Raw genomic sequence first — 21,695 nt, 5'->3', positions numbered from 1 at the left:
TTATTGTTTTTATGTAAACCTAGCCAGTAGCTTTTGAGACCTAAGTGTTTGTAAAGTTTCTAAGTGGTCTTGAAAGGGTTAACTCTTTTGTATATCTCTGCCATTTTAAATTGTGACTAATGACTCAAAACGCCTGCATATAACAACCTGCATTGTTTTTAATTGTAGGTGGCCAGAGAGGGTTTCAAGTTTTTATTTCCAGCCATCTTGTCACTTGCTAATCTGCCCTGACTCCTGAGTTTTGCACCATTGAAAAAAAAACTTAGAGCAATGGGAGGCCCAATGAGAAGAGACTGTTCTGAGCAATGAACAAAACTGCCCTTTGAAGCTTGCAAAAAACATGGGTTCAATCAATCAATCAATCAAAGCGCGCTACTCACCCGTGAGGGTCTCAAGGCGCTGAGGGGGGAAGCAGTTACTGATTGAACAGCCAGGTCTTGAGGAGTCCCCTGAAGGTCAGCAGGTCCTGGGTCAGTCGTAGGTGGGTGGGTAGGGTGTTCCATGTCTTTGTGGCGAGGTGGTAGAATGATCTGCTGCTGGCTGTCGCTCTGCAGATGCGTGGGACGGTCGTGAGGGTGAGGTCAGCCGAGCGGAGCTGGCTGTTCGGTTGTTAAGGTATGCTGGTCCGGTGTTGTGGAGTACCTTGTGAGCGTGGGTGAGGAGCATGAACGTGATCCTCTTGTTGGTGGGGAGCCATTGCATGTCCCTCAGGTGGGCGGTGATGTGGCTATGGTGGGGGATGTCGAGGATGAGGCGTGCGGAGGCGTTCTGTATGCGTTGGAGTCTCTTCTGGAGTTTGGTTGTGGTTCCCGCGTAGAGGGCGTTGCCGTAGTCCAGCTTGCTCATGACGAGGGCCTGGGTGACCGATCTTCTGGTACCGGTGGGGATCCATCTGAAGATCTTACAGAGCATGCAGAAGGTGTTGAAGCAGGAGGAAGAGATGGCGTTGACTTGTTGGGTCATTGACAGAGAGGAGTACAGGATGAACGCCAGGTTGCGTGCGTGGTCGGTGGGTGTCGGCGCAGTGCCCAGCGAGGCCAGCCACCAGGAGTCGTCCCAGGAGTCGCCCCAGGCAGTGGGGGTGGAGCCGAGGATGAGGACCTCTGTCTTGTCGGAATTCAGTTTCAGGCGGCTGCTCTTCATCCACTCGGCGATGGCCTTCATCACTTCGTGGAAGTTCGTTTTGGCGATGGCGGGGTCTTTGGTGAGGGAGAGGATCAGCTGGGTGTCGTCGGCGTATGTGACTTTGTTGAGGTCGTGCGATCGGACGATGTTAGCGAGGCATGTGCGAAGGGTATGGTGTGTGATGGTGTTGAAGGCGGACGAAAGGTCCAGGAGGATGAGGGCCGTGGTTTCGCCGTTGTCCAGCAGGGCTCTGATGTCGTTGGTGGCGGCGATGAGGGCAGTTTCGGTGCTGTGATTGCTGCGGAATCTGGATTGGGACGAGTCCAAGGTGTTGTTCTCTTCGAGGAATTGGGTCAGTTGTCTTGTCTGTTGACTATCTTCTCGATGACTTTCACCAGGAACGGGAGCAGGGAGATGGACCGGAAGTTCTTGACGTCCTTTGGGTCTGCCTTGGGTTTTTGAGCAGGGTGTTGATCTCTGCAAGTTTCCAGCTTTCTGGGAAGGTGGCGGTCTCGAATGAGCTGTTGAAGATCTTACAGAGTTGGGGTGCGATGATGGAGCTCAAAGTTTCAAAGTTTATTATTATGTTTTGGCTCTCATCGAGGGCCACATAAAAGACGTACAATGAATTCAAAACAATTACAAATTCAGTCAAAATATTCCAAGTACATATGTCATTCAAGTCCATAAATCATTCATTAAAGTAAGCACTGAACAAAGCTGGCACAGTAACTAAATAACATTAATAAATATCTAAAAATCCTTTAAAAAATTTAAAAATATAGAAGCAGAACATTTCATTTGGGGGCCAATATAAAGATTGTACAAAAATATTTACATTAGATATACCTAAGCGAAGGCAGATAGGTTTTAGCCATTTAAGGCGCAAAGTGCGAAGTGCAGGGCAGATCAGCAGAACGTGAATACGGTCCTGTATACTTGCATTACAAAAATTGCACATGTTAGATGAACCATGCCATTTGGAGAGAAGTACATTTAATGGCAATAGGTCATAACGAAGAAGGAACCAGAATCTTCTAATGCCATGGGGTAAGTTCCATAATACATAGTTTAGTGCTTTTTTGGCAACATATGAGTTAAGGAGAAGATCACAACCCCCTTTTCCTTGTATTACATTCTTATCAGTTAGAAAGCATAGTTCCCACGATGCCTGTTTTAACAGGATTTTTAGTTGTAATTGAGAGTGCAGGAACAGGGTACTTTCATCTAACCTCAGAAGAGTCACAGCTCTTCTGAAGTTCTTTACAAGTTGTGAAAACTCTTTAAAGTTGCCTAATAATTCACTTTTCAGTAAGGCTCTCATTGTCCCCGGTTCTGCTCTGGCGAGAGAGGCCACCCATCGTACCAGGGCACATAGACCCTGCACCCAGCTACCCCTTAGCCCAAACTCGAGTCTGCACGCTGCTAAAGAGCAGTTAGTGTTTAGGGAAGACAGAGATCTCAAAAGTTTCCCTTCAATTTTATTGCAGAAATCCCAGAGCTTTAGTTCAATAAGTTCAATACCATAAAGAAGGGTAGCGGGGATCTTAGCCCTATATACTTCAAGCAAACAGGCAAAGTGTATTTTGCCAGTTGCTGAGTAGAGCGAATTTAGGCCTTTACCATGTGCTAGGGCCTTTCGGGAGCAATGTTCAATGTGAGGCCTCTCGCTCAGGTTAGCCGCGATGATTTTTCCCAGAAAGGTGTAAGTTTTAACGACCTCCAATTTTTGGCCGCCGATGTGCCACCCGAAATTTTCCGAGCGGCACTTCTTTTTCCCCCCTATGCACATGATTTTACTTTTGGTTATGTTAATCTTCATAGAGTGGGAAACTGCAAAAGCATGAAGAGCTTGCAACCTATTTGCCAGGCCTTTAGGTGTTAGATCTAGAAGGAGAATGTCGTCAGCGTACATCAAACAAGAAATAGAGGCCCCCCCTATCACTGGAGCGATACCCTCACAGACAGACACAGCGGCAGGTAAATCCTGCGTATATAGGGAGAACAAAAGGGGCGCCAGAAGACATCCCTGTTTTAGGCCATTTAGGGAAGGAATACGGTCAGAGAGACCCCTTTCACCCCCCTGCAGCACCCTACACCATGTTTCCGTATGTAATGTACGGACAAGATCTAACAAGTACGGGGGTACTCCAAGAGAAGATAATTTTCTCCACAGCGTTCTACGATCCACTCTATCGAACGCCGTGGAGAAATCAATGAAGGCTGCATAAACAAATCCCCCTCTCACTTTCGTATACTTGTCCGATATCACATGCAGGGTGGTTAAATTATCTAAAGTGGCATGATCCCTACGGAATCCCGTTTGTTCGAGTGGTAAAATATTGCTCTCGTCAACCCAGTCGGAAAGTAGATTTAAGAGACATTTCGCAAAGATCTTGCCGACTGAGTCGAGGAGAGCAATCAGGCGATAGTTACTAGGGATATCCCTTGCACCCTTCTTAAAGATGGGGACCAGGATGCTACCCCTCCAAGATGCTGGTACCTTTTTCGACTCAAAACAGGATTTGAATAGAGGATGAAGAATTTTACTCCAAAGGAGAGGCTCCTGCTTCAGGACTGTCATGGGGAGTTCGTCCGGGCCCATTGCACCGGACGAACGCATATTCTTTATAGCCGCTACTATTGTTTCCTCTGTAGGATAGTTAATTTCTCCTTCAGAGATTACATCAGGGAAGTTAGTGTCCACTATAGTGTCATTCCCCCCATAAAGCTCCCAAATATAGGAAGACCAGACATCTTCGGCAATAGAATTGAACAAGGGGTTAATCTATTGCCACATCCCTTCCCGATTATGGACCAAAATTCACGTATCTTGCCATGCACTACTGCTTCCCTTAGGTTAATCCATACTAAGTCTTCCTGCTCCTTTTTTATTTTCGCCTTCAATCTAACTCTCTTTCTTTTTAACCTAGATACTTCTTTTTCCCGTTCCCCAGATCGACTTAAAAATTGAGCTCGTACTAATTTATTTATTTCTTTATTTAGTGTGCTCAAAGCACTGGGCATGTATACCCGCTTCGAAGGACAACTAGCTTTTTTAACATCCAGGATAATGTTCCGCATGAAGTTTTCAAAACTGGCGATTTCTCGACCATACCAAGCATTCAGATCTGCTATAGTTTTACATAAAATAGTATGCACCCCAGTAATTGCAGATGGGTTCCAAAAGCATCTACCAGAGGAAGCATGAAAGGCTGTATCTTTACTATTAATAGACCATGATGCCGTACTAGGTGGTTTTAAAGAAATGGCCAGGAGGATTATATTGTGATCACTCAATGTCGTGGGAACTATAATAAGATCCAGGATGCGCGGGAATATATCATAATCCGATATCGCATAATCAATTATAGAGGGCTTACAATGAGAATTGTGCGTGAATTTCGCAGGTACGTCAGAGGGGAATCTCCCATTTAAAATAAGCCCCTCGACTGTCGATAGTTCCTCGAGAAGAATCTTCCCTCTTTTGCTAGTTGCTATTTTATCTGGGAAGACGGATTGTGGGATGAAGTGCGCCTCTTCTTTGGCTTTGTTTCTAAAAAGGTTCATACTGGAGTTAGATATTTTACAATTTAAATCGCCCACTAATATGACTTGTGGAGAAGGTGTTCTGTTTTTAATGAGGCCAATGTATTGAAAAACCTGCTTCAACACAGAATTAAAACACTCTTCTGGGGGAATATAAGCATTAATAATAACAACAGACGTCATCTTAGGAAGAGTGGGAAGATTTGCTATGGATATGGCTTGAAAGAGGTTACTAGGGTCAATATACTGAGTAAATTTCCAGTTCACTTTGTTTGATAGCAGGCACGCGATTCCCCCTTTAGCGTGGCCTTTCTTGGAAGCAGCAGCCGGAACTTCCAACACAAAGTAGTCATTTCTAACATCAATTTTATTGGTGCACCAAGTTTCTTGAATACAAATCACGTTTGCACCCAACGTGAATAGTAACTCGAATTTCTCTGGGCTACTGTGTATCCCGGCTGCGTTCCATGAAATGATTTTCAATTGGTTATTAAAGATGCTGAAATAATTTAGGATTATCTGTGGATTTGGATGATAGAGCATTATGCAGCCAATTCCACCGATTAGAGTCCTCTATCAAAGAGGACTTCTGGGTCAGTGGGAGTGGTTTTATCTGGGACACTAAACGTTTCCCTTTTGCTACCCAAATCTTTAAGTCTTTGAAGGATGATACAACCCCAGTTTGTTTATCATCTTTTTCGGTCATCCTATAAGACACATCTTTATAACCAAAGTTCAGTATAGGTAAGACATCAATGCCTGTGCATTGGAAACACTCTGCCTGTTGCAGAACCAGATTTACAATTATTTTTGAGTAAAATTTAACCCTTATACTTGAAACACTATTTCCCCCTAGCAAAGAGACTAACTCAATCTCACTTGATTGAATAAGATGTAACTTATCCATTTCACTAAAGCGTTTGAGTAGCCATGATCTATTTAGTGGTAAATCATTATCAAATAGCGGAAAAAAATCCAACACATTAGTGTCCACATAAGATAAAGCCTCTTTTCGCTCATGAGTGGGAATTGGCGGCTCCTCTACCCCCACTGTGATAGTAAAAGGAGAGGCCAGTGGGTTAAGTCCCCCGGATTTAACTGGATTAACATTCCTTAGATCCGATTCAAGGGAAGGTTTTGAACCCACACCGACTTTTTGTGTTAGGTCCTCCTTAATCGTGGGTAGAGAGTTTCCAAGGGTCTCTGAAATATGGGAGCTAAGACTGACTTCCAAAGCCACCCTTGCAGTTGATGGAATAAGTTCAGTGACTTTATTTTCCCCATCACTTAGATGTAAAGAGTCTTGAAAAATAATCCGCCTCTGTCTTTTCTTCTTATGCTTTCGCACCGGTTTCCTTTTATTTCCTTTATATTTTTTGTGTTTTCCATTTTTTTCCCTTACTTCTTGGTTAACCTCGGCAATTGCTTTTTTATTATCCGCACAGAAGATAGGAAAAAGTTCTTGAGGTACCTGGCCGTCAAGGTTAGGCATAATTTCTTCCTCTATCTCTAGATCCACATTCATAATACAATTGGTTGCAGCAGTTATCGGTGAGTCCTTAGCATTATTATTGTGTGCTACAGCTAGTATTGGTTCAGGGACCTTTAACTTGGAGTTTTCTGTACACACCTCAGTTTCCCCTTTGTTCAGGTTAGTAACATACGAAAAGAGTGGGGTGTTCTTCTTTTCCGGTACTTTTTGAACTAGATTTTCCAGGATTTGTGTGACAGAGTCCAAGATGCAGTCCGAGCTGCCTACAAATTTCCCCAGTAGAAACAAAATAGAGGCTAACAGGTGTTCCAAAGCTATAAGGGATTCCGATAAAGGTTTGTCTCCAGCCCCGACTGTAGGATAGCTGCCCGAAAGGTTGAGAATCGGACTCCTAGAAGTACTTAATAAATCAGACATACCTTGTTTATTTACAGAGGGGGTACTACTATAGAGTTGGAGCCCAGATGGGGTCGCCCCTCCTAAGGGTTTATTAATTTTTGGAGCATCCGGGCTGTCAGGTTTCACATAGCGGCCACAGAGTTCGAGATCAATAGAAAGTGGTGGTGAAGCCTGACCTTCCATGCTGTTCAGGGGTGACTCCAGAAGAGGGACGGAGTTATTCACTAGATCATCTTTAAGAGAGAGTGCAAGAGAATCAACCACCCCACCCTCCTCAGAGTGCACAATACAGGGAGTGTCAGTAAGTATCATCTGTGAAGGTTCAGAGATTGCAGGAAGAACGTTGATATCCACAGCTTGAGTATAGACCTCTTGGTTGTTTTGGGCTGTGGTATCATTTCCACCAGTCATTAAGGGTTTATCCACCGGTTTTTCCCATAATTCAAAAAGCTGGCATTGACCCTTTAGCAGCTGGTTATTCACTGATTTATTTCGCAAGGGATTTGATTTTGTTTTGGCACAGGTTCTTCCTCCCACCATTCTCCCAGAGCGAAGTTTTTTAGTCATCTTTTACAGCAGGCTTCTCACGCCTACGTCGTTAGTAAAAATAGAATATTCCAATATGAGAGTGAATAAAAATTAAATATGCACAATGTTAAATTGTAGAATAAAATAATTACAGCCAGCGTTCATGTACTATAGTTGGTGCTCACTTCATGGAGCTCGCTTTGTTGAAGATGTGGTGGGGGCAGGGGTCTGATGGTGTGCCGGAGTGGATGGTGTTCACAGTCTTGATGGTGTCTTTGTCGTTTATGTGGTTCCAGGAGGTCAGGCGGCCGGTGTGACTGGGGCGGAGGGTCTGGGGTGACGGCGGCTTTTGGAGAGGTCTGGGAGTTGAAGCTGTCATGGATGTCTGTGATCTTGCGGTGGAAGAAGGTTGCTAGAGAGTCGCAGAGGTCTCGTGACGGCCGGATGACGTTGGAGCTAGAGCTGGGGTTGGCGAGTTCCTTCACGATGTTGAAGAGTTCTTTGCTGTTGTGAGCGTTGTTGTCGATGCGTTCCTTGAAGAAGGTCCTTTTGGTGGTTCGGATGAGTTGGTGGTCTCTGCGGCTGGCGATCTTGAGGGCTGCCTGGTTTTCCTGTGTTTGCTCTTGTTGCCATTTCTTCTCTGGTCTTCTGCAGGTCTGCTTGGATATCTGGAGGTCGGCGGTTAACCAGATGGGTCTTCTGCCGGTGCATCTGTTTGAGGGTTTCTTGATCAGGGCGAGAGTGTTGGCGCAATTGTTGATTCATAGCCTGAGGTTGCGGCGGGTGTGTCGGAGTCGGTATGGTCGGCTGGTGGGTTTCGGACGAGGGTGGTGGTTAGCTGGTCTTCTGTGACCTTGTTCCAGCTTGCTGGTGGTTGTGTGTGGTGGTTTTCATGAAAGAGAAGGGAACGCAGTGGTGGTCGGTCCAGTGGAGTTCGGTGGTGTGGCTGACTGAGACGTGGCTGCTGGTGGAGAAAATTCGGGTCGAGTGTGTGTCCGGCGGAATGGGTGGGTGTTGTGACGAGCTGTTTGAGGCTGAGGTTGGCGAGGTTGTCCAGTAGTGAGGTTGAGTTGCTGTCAATGGTATTCTCGAGGTGGAAGTTGAGGTCTCCGAGGAGGATGTTTAACTATGGAGGCTAGGGCGTGCGATCTGATGCACGTGTGATGGAGTCGATGAACTGTGCTCGGAGTCCGGGGGTCTGTACACGAGGGTTCCTCTGAGGGTGGTGTTGTGATCGATGTGGATTGGGAAGTTCAGGTGTTCGGCAGTGCCGACTGTGTCCTCTGTGTTTGTTCAGATTCTGAGGGTATTTCTGTGGACGATGGTGATACCTCCTCCCGATCTGTTGGTGCGGTCCGGGTGGGTGATCTTGTAGCCATCCAGGATGGCTATGGCAACATCGGGCGCCAATGAGGTGTTCATCCGAATATCCATCAGGAATGCGACGTTCGCGGAGGATGAGTCGAGCCGGTCCCAAAGTTTGATGGCGTGCCTGTGGACGAAGTGGGTGTTGAGCAGTATGCATCGGAGGTGGCTGTTGCCTGCCTTGGGGGGTTGGGGCAGGATGCGCTGGTGTACGCTTGATGGTGAAGCTGCAGTTACGGCATGTGAATGGTTCGTGGGTGTGCTTTGGGGTGGCCTGGAAGCAGGCGGTCGATCGGCAGGCGTTGAGTGCATGGAGGTGGTCAGCGTCGTATAGGCGTCTGGTGTCAAAGCACTTGAACTTCGCTGTTCATGAAAATCGTATCCCGTGGCAGCCATTTTAGGTGGAGGAAATAAGCCACCATTTGTGTGCTGAAAGTCATGACTTTCTTGAAAATCGCAAGTTTTTAAAAAGGAAAAACGATTTTCTCAACAACAAAAAAAAAGAAAAAATGGGGGAAATTATTTTCCCATTTGAAAAAAGATAAATTAGAATAAACATGTACAATAAAAAACAGACACAAATTCTGACCACTGCACTAAGGGTTGGCTGCGACCTAAAGGCAACTCTAGCTACACAAGGCTAAAAGTGGTACACGTTCTATCAGCCAACTTTTTCAAGTCCGAATTTTTTCCAGTAAACTCTGATGCCTTTGAGCACGGGAATTGCTGCATTCTTGCATGTTCAGACACGACATGGGAGTCGTGCAGTATTACCACGTTATGCCCCATTCTGAGTTGCAGAAATTGGAATGGGGAAGTACTAGTGCATTGTCAGAATCGGTGCGGTAAGTACTGGTACTGGGTACTTTGCTAAGGGCCCTCAGAGGGAAGTTTATCACATTTTGCACATTCTGCAAATTTGCAATTGCTGCTATGGTGTTAATAAGGATTTGAATGATTTAATTTGTGTACTGGGCCAGGAAGCGCCTAGCGCTGGTGCATGTTGCGTGCTGTTTATCTTTTAGCGCTAGAGTCAGATACAATCTTCAGCCACAAACAGCAGTGACATGCATGCTCGAGAGCGGGGCACTCTTATCACACTCAGCAAAACCTGCGGATACTGCAACATTTGCAAATTAGCTCTAAATAAAACATGCAAATGTTGCTCCGGCCTGGAGGCATTTCATTCGGGTAGCTGACGTCAGCACCTAGCAGGCTAGTGTGAACCCTAGTTCAGGCGAGAAATCCGGAGGCCCATCATGGACAACCCTGCATGAAGCAGAGCGCCTAACTGACAAAACATATTGATCACTTCAACCTTCTAAACAAACACCAATCTGGCTTCCGTGCAAACCACAGCACGAAATCAGCCATGACACACATCATTGATGATGCACTACAAATACTTGATCAAAACAAAGCTTGCCTTCTTATCCTACTAGACCTCTCCTCAGCGTTCGATACGGTCAAACACGAGCACTTGATAGATCTGTTGAAACACAGAATGGGTCTATCAGGATCAGTGCTCAAGTGGTTTACCACTTTTCTGCAAAACCGGACTCAAAAATTCAAGGTCAACAACACCCTGTCCAAACCCGTTCCAGTTACGCCAGGAGTCCCACAAGGTTCCTCGCTATCCCCTACACTCTTTAACTTATTCATGGAACCACTCACCGATCTGCTACAAACATCTGACGTGCAATTTCACATGTATGCCGATGATACCCAACTGTACCTCAAGATCAACACCCTGAACGGCATTAGTTTGCTTAACACTACTCTTAAGACCACCCAAACATGGCTTGCAGAGAATCACCTCAAACTGAATGCTTAAAAAACTGAATTCCTCCTTATTGCCCCACCCTCCAAAGCCCCTATAATGCACAACTGGATCGAACACCTTACAGCACTCAACGTTCAACCAACCATTGTGGATTCAGCGAAATCATTGGGAAAAACTCTGGACTGCAATCTCAATATGCAGAAAGACATTAGTAACGCAACGAAGGGAGCAAACTTTCAGATTAATACACTATGGAAGCTGAAGCCCTTCCTACCTCCCAATGACTTCAAGATGGCGGTTCAGGCTCTGGTTCTACCACGGCTGGACTATGGTAGTGTCTCGCTATGCGGTCTCCCCAAAGCCACTACAGCTTCCCTAAGGGCCTCTACCAATGCGGCAGCGAGACTCATCACTGGCTCGAAAAGAAGGGCCCACATCTCCCCTGACCTAAAATCTTTAAACTGGCTGCCATTTGAAGCCAGAATCCACCTGAAAATAGCTTGCATGACACACAAGGCCTTACATCATAATGCACCAGGCTATCTCACACAAAAAACTCACAATATCCGGTGGGACAAGATCAACAAGTAGTGCGGAAAACCTCCCTTTGACACCACAAAAATTCAACTAGAAAAAATCTTATCATCGATCCTTCTCAGGAATGGCACTCAGGATATGGAATGCCCTTCCACCGGAAATAAGACTAAACCCCTCCTCCTCATCCTTCAAACTGTAAGTTAAAGGCATCCTTATGGCAAAATTCACATAAACACATCCTCATGTGGCTGTGAAAACCCCCATTCCCCTCATCAAACTTATCACCCTAATCAATATATCTGCCATTACCATGATTCGTCTGTTCGCCCTTGCTCTGCACCTTACTGCTTTGCTTTTTTATGCTCAGTGTTGTTCTATTTATTTGACGTTCTTATCATTACTGTAATAGCATGACTCATCAGGCCGCTCCTGTTCTGCATCATGTTGATTTTTCTTTTTTGTATGTTATGCTTTCTGATGCTCTATATTATGGTCCTGCTGTTGTAAATGAATCTAGGACCCTAGTGTAATTTTCCCGATTCATGCCCTTATATAGGTATAAAGTACCCGATCCTTATATAGGCATAGAAATCATTACCATATTTAGACTGAGCCTATGCAGTCCAAATACGGCATGGCTACTTCCACAAAGTTCAGAGAATCAACAACAATTTCTTAGAGATACCCGCCTTCAGCAGCTAGGGACATCCCCTTGTCTGAATACTAATTTATCTAGGAAATCATGGAGTTTTCAAAGACCTGAGTCTTCAATGACGTTATTAAGTCCAATCATATTTCAAACTCGGCACCTTCAAAGTTTAAATGGGCCTACATTTGCCCAGACAAAGACACTGTGGTTTGGAGCAGATCGGCTATCTACTTGCCCGACGCCTGCAGCAGCAAGTGCCGAAGGAAGCCGACCCTCAAGCAGACGCACCGAGAGACTCTGTCTTTTCTCTTACAGACAAATCCAGCTCCAGTGTTTCCAAGCTACCCTTGCGGGTTGATGGGAAATCGAGTCCTGAGACCAGACCTCCTTCATTCTACACCAAGGTACGGAGCTGATTAGACCCTTAGAGAATTCTTGGAATAGATTCTTGGCAAAGAATACTAGACTTGAGCTACACCTCACTTACTTCTTCCCTCGTACTAGACTTAGGTTAGGTACACCGGGGTAGGCGTATTTTAGAAGCACCAGTTGAGTACTTTTAGTTATTATTTTATCACTGTATGTATTTTATATGTTTTAAGGCAATTTATGGCTTAGAAACCATATCATGCTTTTACAGTACTACTTTATAATACATTTCGTATTATACACCTTGTACTTTATAACCAGTATTACGATTGTAGCAGTACATTTCTTATGCTTGAGAAAGAAGACTGTTCAATAAATACTTTTATTGAAAACGCCCGTCTCTCTATTTTCTCAGCACCTCTGGTAAAATGAAGCATGCATGATTGACTGAGTAAAATAGTTATCTATTGTTTCCGCGACTCTAGAGATTGATTTTTTATTCTTGGGAAACAAAGTTGTCATGTTTATGCGGTTGTAAGAAACGAATCCCTTCTTGTGAATTCGAGAAAGTTTCTAGTGACCTTTGAATTAGCTGACACTCACTATTAAGTCTAATATATACGGTAGAGACCTTGTCGACCTCAGTCCTACGTCTAATCTATAGTATATGTTATTCCAATGCGCAGAGCCTATTGGGAATATAGGAACTACACTACATGCTTATCTTTATTATATATCTTTATTATATTATATGATATAACGAAACACATTGACTGTAAAGCGCTCTGATACCCGCAAGGGTCTTGTCTGCCCTCTATAAAACTTTCACAATAAATAAATAAATCTGGAAGTGACCCGGAGCCAGGTGAGGGTCGTTTTAGCACGGTTGACGTGCTCCATGTGTCTCAAGTCCAGGTAAGGCCAACCCTGGGGGCGTGACTTGTAGCTCAGTTCTTGTCTGGGTGGGAGGCTCCAGATAGATGCCATTACAGTGTATGTATGTATACATGTATGCACAAATGTACATGAGTATGCATGCATGTGTGCGAGTATGTTGTATGTATTCAAGTGTGTACGCATTTAGGTATGTCTGTAAACATGGATAAAGGCACGTATGGATGCATTTATGTATGTATGTAGGTGCCCATGCATACATGTATGTGTGTATGCTTACATTGTTCATTTGAAGATTTGGAGTCAAGTTGGCTTCCTGAATTATACATATTGCAGACATTGTCCCATTTGATGACCGTGGTTAGGGCATGACTGGCCATAGCTGGCATCAGGTGTATCCCCGGGAACCTGGAAGGGTTGGGGGGCAGTTTTGGAGCAGTGGGGCCGGTTTTGGAGCAGTGGGGCCGGTTTTGGAGCTGAAGGGGGCCGGTTTTGGAGCTGTGGGGGGCCGGTTTTGTTACTGGTGGATGGGTTTGCAGTGGTTCCCAGTCCGGCCCTGACCGTGGTGCTGTGATTTCGGTGCTGGATGCAGCTTCGAGTGAGCTGCCGAGCTTTCCTCCTATCCTGGGATGAATCTGCCGAATGCGGTTGGGGTGAGAGTTCACCCATCGACCGTGTGTAGGATCCACTGGAGGGGAGCTGTTTTGGCCTGAAATGATGTTATTTTATTTGATTGTGTTTGTGTCCGCGAGATGTGGAAGTCCAAGAGATGCTAGCGTGACCCACTCTGCGTGGGCAGCCATGGATAATTCTCCTGCCGAGGGGGCTGCTCCAGACAGAGGGGGTTTAAGAATTGCTTTTCTGCTTGATGAAGGATCTTTCAATTGGTGCAAGTCATCCAAAAACCATATACCTGCTTAGACAGAGCACAATTTTGCAGCTAAATGTGGGCTACTGGTTCACTCTTTCTTCTCATCGTGAACTAAAACAGCTATGCTTCAAGCCCCCATGACTGGGATATCTCAGCTATTTGAGGGCCTCCGGCTTCCACTGCTGGCCGAGTCGCCCCACCACTTTTCTGATTAGGCGCAGAGAAGCCCAAAGTTAAGCATCGAGAGACCAATATTCCTGAGTACAGCATCCATTTTAGGGCATCCTCATTCCTCATCCTCATCATTACTTCTTATCCCTACTTTTCATCCTCCATCCCTACTTTTCACTTCTCACCCCTTCTTCTCATTCATCATCCCTACTTTGTATTCCATACTCCTCATACCTCATTCCTTTTTATCATCCATCATCCCTACTTCTCATTCATCATCCTACTTTTCATCCATCATCCTTACTTCTCATCCATCATTCTACTTCTCATCCATCATCCTTACTTCTCATCCCAGCTTCTCGTCCATCACACTACTTCTCATCTCTCATCCTTGCTTAACCCTCCATCATGCTTACTTCTCATCCATCATTCTACTTCTCATCCATCATCCCTACTTCTCAACCTAGCTTCTCACCCATCATCCATACTTCTCATACATAATCCTACTTTTCATCCATCATTCTTACTTCTCATTCCTACTTTTCATCCATCATCCCTAATTCTCATCCATCATCCTACTTCTCATCCATCATCCTACTTTTCATCCATCATTCCTACTTCTCATACATCATCCTACTTTTCATCCATCGTCCCTACTTCTCATCCCTACTTCTCATCCATCACCCTACTTCTTATCCCCACTTCTCATCCATCATCCCTACTTCTCATCCATCATTCCTACTTCTCATCCATCATCCTACTTCACATCCATCACCCAACTTCTCATCCTAGCTTCTCATTTATCATCGCTACTTCTCATCCATCATCCCTACTTCTCATCCATCATCCCTCCTTCTCATCCATCATCCCTATTTCTCATCCATCATTCCTACTTCTCATTCTAGCTTTTCATTCATCATCCCTACTTCTCATCCTAGCTTCTCACCCATCATCCTTACTTCTCATCCCTACTTCTCAACCATCATCCTTCTTCTCATCCCAGTTTCTCATCCATCATCCCTACTTCTCATCCATCATCCCTACTTCTCATCCATCATCCCTCCTTCTCATCCATCATCCCTATTTCTCATCCATCATTCCTACTTCTCATTCTAGCTTTTCATCCATCATCCCTACTTCTCATCCTAGCTTCTCATCCATCATCCTTACTTCTCACCCCTACTTCTCAACCATCACCCTTCTTCTCATCCCAGCTTCTCATCCATCATCCCTACTTCTCATCCATCATCCCTACTTCTTATCCATCATCCTACTTTTCATCCATCATCCCTACTTCTCATCCATTATCCCTACTTCTCATCCATCATCCTACTTTTCATCCATCATCCCTACTTCTCATCCCTACTTCTCATCCATTGTCCTACTTTTCATCCATCATCCCTACTACTCAACTATCATCCTACTTCTCATCCCAGTTTCTCATGCCTCATACCTACTTCTCATCCATCATCCCTACTTCACATCCCTACTTCTCATCCATCATCCCTACTTCTCATCCATCATCCCTACTTCTCATCCATCACCCTACTTCTCAGCCCAGCTTCTCGTTCATCATCCCAACTTCTCATCCATCATCCCATCCCTACTTCTCATCCATCATCCCATCCCTACTTCTCATCCATCATCCCATCCCTAATTCTCATCCATCTTCCTACTTTTCATCCATCATCATTACTTCTCATCCCTACTTCTTATCCATCATCCGTACTTCTCATCCATCATCCTACTTCTCATCCATCATCCCTACTTCTCATCCATCATCCTACTTCTCATTCATCATCCTACTTTTCATACATCATCCCTACTTCTCATACATCATCCTACTTTTCATCCATCATCCCTACTTCTCATCCCTACTTCTCATCCATCAGCCTACTTCTCTTCCATCACCCTATTTCATATTCCTGCTTCTCATCCATAATCCTTCATTCCTACTTCTCATCCATCATCCTACATTCGCATCTATCACTCTACTTCTTATCCATCATCCTATTTTTCATCCGTCATCCTTACTTCTCATTCATAATCCCTACTTCTCATCCATCATCCCTACTTCTCATCCATCATCCTTACTTCGCATCCCTACTTCTCATCCATCATCCCTACTTCTCATCCATCATACCTACTTCTCATCCATCACCCTACTTCTCATCCCAGCTTCTCATCCATCATCCTACTTTTCATCCATCATCCCTACTTCTCATCTCTACTTCTCATCCATCATCCCACTTCTCATCCCAGCTTCTTGCCCATCATCCTTACTTCTCATCCATCAGCCTTACTTCCCACCCACCATCCCTACTTCTCATCCATCATCCTACTTCTCATCCATCATCCCTACTTCTCATCCATCATCCTTACTTCGCATCCCTACTTCTCATCCATCATCCCTACTTCTCATCCATCATCCCTACTTCTCATCCATCACCCTACTTCTCATCCCAGCTTCTCATCCATCATCCATACTTCTCATCCATCATCCTACTTTTCATCCATCATCCCTACTTCTCATCTCTACTTCTCATCCATCATCCCACTTCTCATCCCAGCTTCTCACCCATCATCCTTACTTCTCATCCCTACTTCTCATCCAACATTCCTACTTCTCATTCATCGTCCTACTTTTCATCCACCCTCCCTACTTCTCATCCCTACTTCTCATCCATCATCCCTACTTCTCATTCATCATCCTACTTTTCATCCATCATCCCTACTTCTCACCTCTACTTCTCATCCATCATCCCTCTTCTCATCCCAGCTTCTCACCCATCATCCTTACTTCTCATCCATCAGCCCTACTTCTCATCCATCATCCCCACTTCTAATCCATCATCCTACTTCTTATCCATCACCCTACTTCTCAGCGGAGCTTTTCATCCACCATCCCAACTTCTCATCCATCATCCCAACTTCTCATCCATCATCCCAACTTCTCATCCATCATCCCAACTTCTCATCCATCATTCTACTTCTCATCCCTATTTATCATCCATCACCCTCTCTTCGCATCACTACTTTTCATCCATCATCCCTACTTCTCATCTCTACTTCTCATCCATCATCCCTCTTCTCATCCCAGCTTCTCACCCATCATCCTTACTTCTCATCCATCAGCCCTACTTCTCATCCATCATCCCCACTTCTAATCCATCATCCTACTTCTTATCCATCACCCTACTTCTCAGCGGAGCTTTTCATCCACCATCCCAACTTCTCATCCATCATCCCAACTTCTCATCCATCATCCCAACTTCTCATCCATCATCCCAACTTCTCATCCATCATTCTACTTCTCATCCCTATTTATCATCCATCACCCTCTCTTCGCATCACTACTTCTCATCCATCATCCCAACTTCTCAGGCATCATTCATCACCTTTACATCTCACCATGGGCATAGGAAGTGTGGGGGACGCAGGGGACAAGATTGGGCAGGGGAGGAGGGGACCAAGGAATCTCCCCTCTCCCTTCTGTGATTCGAAGGACCTTTAGCACTTGTGTAATGGCCCTGCACGTGACCTGTGATTTGCCTCCAGTTACCAATGATCAGGCTTCAGCGTTCTGACCCCCCCCCCCCCCCTCAACAACACCCCACTCCCATTGTGTGTCTCAGCCCGGGCTGCTGCAGCTGGAGCTGCTGTGGTCTGGGCTGGGCAGTGGCTGGATTCTTATCTCCAGCACCCCAAGTTTTTCACAGGTCTTTTAAAGACCATTTACACCCCCTTGAAAGTGGTTATGGAGGCTTTGTGGTTTTGTTCTCTGGTTCCAGTAACCCCCGCCCTCCCTGTGTCCTGACTACCTATTCACTATTCCTTACTCTGTATTCTAATTTTACTGCCACAGAGGGAGAATGCATTTAGTGAAAAGGTATCTCACAAGTCGGGATGCCAACGTTCCCCCCAAAACGACCATTTGATATTGTTTACTGAGACTGCAAGAGAACTTTTTGTTAAGAATATATTGTTATTTAATTTTATTTTTTAGTTGCAATTTAGTCATAATCTTGGTTTCCCAGAGCTATGACACACTGCTTTGTTGGAATGTTTTAAACCTGAATAACTGCTTTCCAATGGGGGCATTCATTTTTAAGCGTTTAATGCAAGTTTAACTGTTTTACAAATGGGAAAGCTTTCCCTGTGTTCAGCCATTGAAGCGCCTGCTCTGCGCATGCGCACTCACTGCCGCACATCGGATGGTGGTTTCCAGTGCCTTCGAGACAATCCCTTCTCCCGGGGATCACAGCTGGAGTTCAACCTCCGGCGGCCTCACGTGCTGGTGACGTAGCACAGCAAACACTTCAACGGGAGGAGGGCAGGAAACGTGAGCCATATTTGACGGCTCCTTCTTAAAGTACCATGAACTGTTTTTTAAAGCGAAAAAAGAGATTTTTTGCAAAATCATGGAAAATGTGCACGTCTAAGAAATGGTTACCAGAAGGCGTCGGTCGGTCTGATGGTGACTCACTGCTTCCAGCTGTGAAACGAGCACATCTGTCTACTTCTGAACTCGTGGGACGGACCCAAAGCAAACTTACAAAGAGGACAAGTTAAAGCGGCGTCGCTGAAGATGGAAATAACAAACAGCCATTTTTTCATACAGATTTCTAACACACACCTACTTAGAAAGACGTTTGATAACTCATGTTGTGATGATACATTGATCACAGGCAGCGGGTGCCACGCCTGGCAGCTGTTTCTGTCAGCTCCCGGCCCCCCTCGATGATGCACGTGTTTATCTTGGTCACCTTTCCTTGTGACGTCTTATTTTCGCCCTAGACCTCTTCGTTGAGAATGTTCTTTTGTATCTCTGACTGCTCTATGGCTGTACAATACAAAGTATCCTCTTTTGCAATGTTTTTCTCTTCAGAGCGTGGCCTCGCCTTTATTACCTGGCTGTCGAGCCTCTATGTGTCATCAGGGGGAAGGGCGTGGCCTCTCTTTTATTGACTTTCTACAGAGCCTGGCATCCATCAGTGTAGTCAATAATCAACTTATGGCCTTTTCTGAGGACTTTAAGGTTCTTGATTCCTCCCAGTCTGGATTCAGAGCTTGCCATAGTACTGAGACCGTGTTGGCGGCAGTCACTGATACCCTCCATCTGTTTTTTGATACCCTCCGTCTGTCCTTTGATACCACCTGTCTGTCCTTTGATACCATCCGTCTGTCCTTTGATACCCTCCGTCTGTCCTTTGATACCATCCGTCTGTCCTTTGATACCATCCGTCTGTCCTTTGATACCCTCCGTCTGTCCTTTGATACCACCTGTCTGTCCTTTGATACCATCCGTCTGTCCTGTGATACCCTCTGTCTGTCCTTTGATACCATCCGTCTGTCCTTTGATACCCTCCGTCTGTCCTTTGATACCACCTGTCTGTCCTTTGATACCATCCGTCTGTCCTGTGATACCCTCCGTCTGTCCTTTGATACCATCCGTCTGTCCTTTGATACCCTACGTCTGTCCTTTGATACCATCCGTCTGTCCTTTGATACCCTCCGTCTGTCCTTTGATACCATCCGTCTGTCCTTTGATACCCTCCGTCTGTCCTTTGATACCACCTGTCTGTCCTTTGATACCATCCGTCTGTCCTGTGATACCCTCCGTCTGTCCTTTGATACCATCCGTCTGTCCTTTGATACCCTCCGTCTGTCCTTTGATACCACCTGTCTGTCCTTTGATACCATCCGTCTGTCCTGTGATACCCTCCATCTGTCCTTTGATACCATCCGTCTGTCCTTTGATACCCTCCGTCTGTCCTTTGATACCATCCGTCTGTCCTGTGATACCCTCCGTCTGTCCTTTGATACCATCCGTCTGTCCTTTGATACCCTCCGTCTGTCCTTTGATACCATCCGTCTGTCCTGTGATACCCTCCGTCTGTCCTTTGATACCATCCGTCTGTCCTTTGATACCCTCCGTCTGTCCTTTGATACCATCCATCTGTCCTTTGATACCCTCTGTCTGTCCTTTGATACCACCTGTCTGTCCTTTGATACCATCCATCTGTCCTGTGATACCCTCCGTCTGTCCTTTGATACCATCCGTCTGTCCTTTGATACCCTCCGTCTGTCCTTTGATACCATCCGTCTGTCCTTTGATACCCTCCGTCTGTCCTTTGATACCACCTGTCTGTCCTTTGATACCATCCGTCTGTCCTGTGATACCCTCCGTCTGTCCTTTGATACCATCCGTCTGTCCTTTGATACCCTCCGTCTGTCCTTTGATACCACCTGTCTGTCCTTTGATACCATCCGTCTGTCCTGTGATACCCTCCGTCTGTCCTTTGATACCATCCGTCTGTCCTTTGATACCCTCCGTCTGTCCTTTGATACCATCCGTGTGTCCTTTGATACCCTCCGTCTGTCCTGTGATACCCTCCGTCTGTCCTGTGCTACCCTCCGTCTGTCCTTTGATACCATCCGTCTGTCCTTTGATACCCTCCGTCTGTCCTTTGATACCATCCGTCTGTCCTTCGATACCCTCCATCTGTCCTTTGATACCCTCCGTCTGTCCTTTGATACCCTCCGTCTGTCCTTTGATACCATCCGCCTGTCCTTTGATACCACCTGTCTGTCCTTTGATACCATCCGTCTGTCCTGTGATACCCTCCGTCTGTCCTTTGATACCATCCGTCTGTCCTTTAAAACCCTCCGTCTGTCCTTTGATACCACCTGTCTGTCCTTTGATACCATCCGTCTGTCCTGTGATACCCTTCGTCTGTCCTTTGATACCCTCCGTCTGTCCTTTGATACCATCCGTCTGTCCTGTGATACCCTCCGTCTGTCCTTTGATACCATCCATCTGTCCTTTGATACCCTCCGTCTGTCCTTTGATACCATCCGTCTGTCCTTTGATACCCTCCGTCTGTCCTTTGATACCATCCGTCTGTCCTGTGATACCCTCCGTCTGTCCTTTGATACCATCCGTCTGTCCTTCGATGCTGGCCGGCTTTCCTGCCATACTGGTGCTACTGGACTTGTCGGCAGCCTTCAATGTCGTTTCTCAAACAACACTGACTCGCAGGTTGTGTCAGGCATCGGTGGCAAAGCTTTGCCTTGTTGACTTCCTAGATACCCGGACACAACAACCACCGCAGGCTCTTTCAAATGTCGCATCATCCCCATCACAATACAGTGTGAAAGTGCACGCACCCTTTCTACCCATGTTAGGATGTGGTGCTTGCCTGATGTTTGTAAAACAGGTCACTAGCCTGCCGTTGCAGGCCGGTCTGTGCACTTGCACCAGTGACATGCTTCAACATGTGGTGCCCTTGCACCAGTGACGTGATTCAACATGTGTACAGCCTGCCGTTGCAGGCCGGTCTGTGCCCTTGCACCAGTGACGTGCTTCAACATGTGTACAGCCTGCCGTTGCAGGCCGGCCTGTGCCCTTGCACCAGTGACGTGCTTCAACATGTGTACAGCCTGCCGTTGCAGGCCGATCTGTGCCCTTGCACCAGTGACGTAGTTCAACATGTGTAGAGCCTGCCGTTGCAGGCCGGTCTGTGCCCTTGCACCAGTGACGTGCTTCAACATGTGTACAGCCTGTCGTTGCAGGCCGGCCTGTGCCCTTGCATCAGTGACGTGCTTCAACATGTGTACCTCCTGCCATTGCAGGCCAGCCTGTGCCCTTACACCAGTGACGTGCTTCAACATGTGTACAGCCTGCCGTTGCAGGCCAGTCTGTGCCCTTGCACCAGTGACGTGCTTCAACATGTGTACAGCCTGCCGTTGCAGGCCGGCCTGTGCCCTTGAACCAGTGACGCGCTTCAACATGTGTACAGCCTGCCGTTGCAGGCTGGCCTCTGCCCTTGCACCAGTGACGTGCTTCAACATATGTACAGCCTGCCGTTGCAGGCCGGCCTGTGCCCTTGCACCAGTGACGTGCTTCAACATGTGTACAGCCTGCCATTGCAGGCCGGTCTGTGCACTTGCACCAGTGACG

Source organism: Lissotriton vulgaris, unplaced genomic scaffold (assembly GCF_964263255.1).
Source record: "Lissotriton vulgaris unplaced genomic scaffold, aLisVul1.2 SCAFFOLD_568, whole genome shotgun sequence".
Classification (NCBI taxonomy): Eukaryota; Metazoa; Chordata; class Amphibia; order Caudata; family Salamandridae; genus Lissotriton; species Lissotriton vulgaris.
This window is presented reverse-complemented; position numbering follows the sequence as displayed.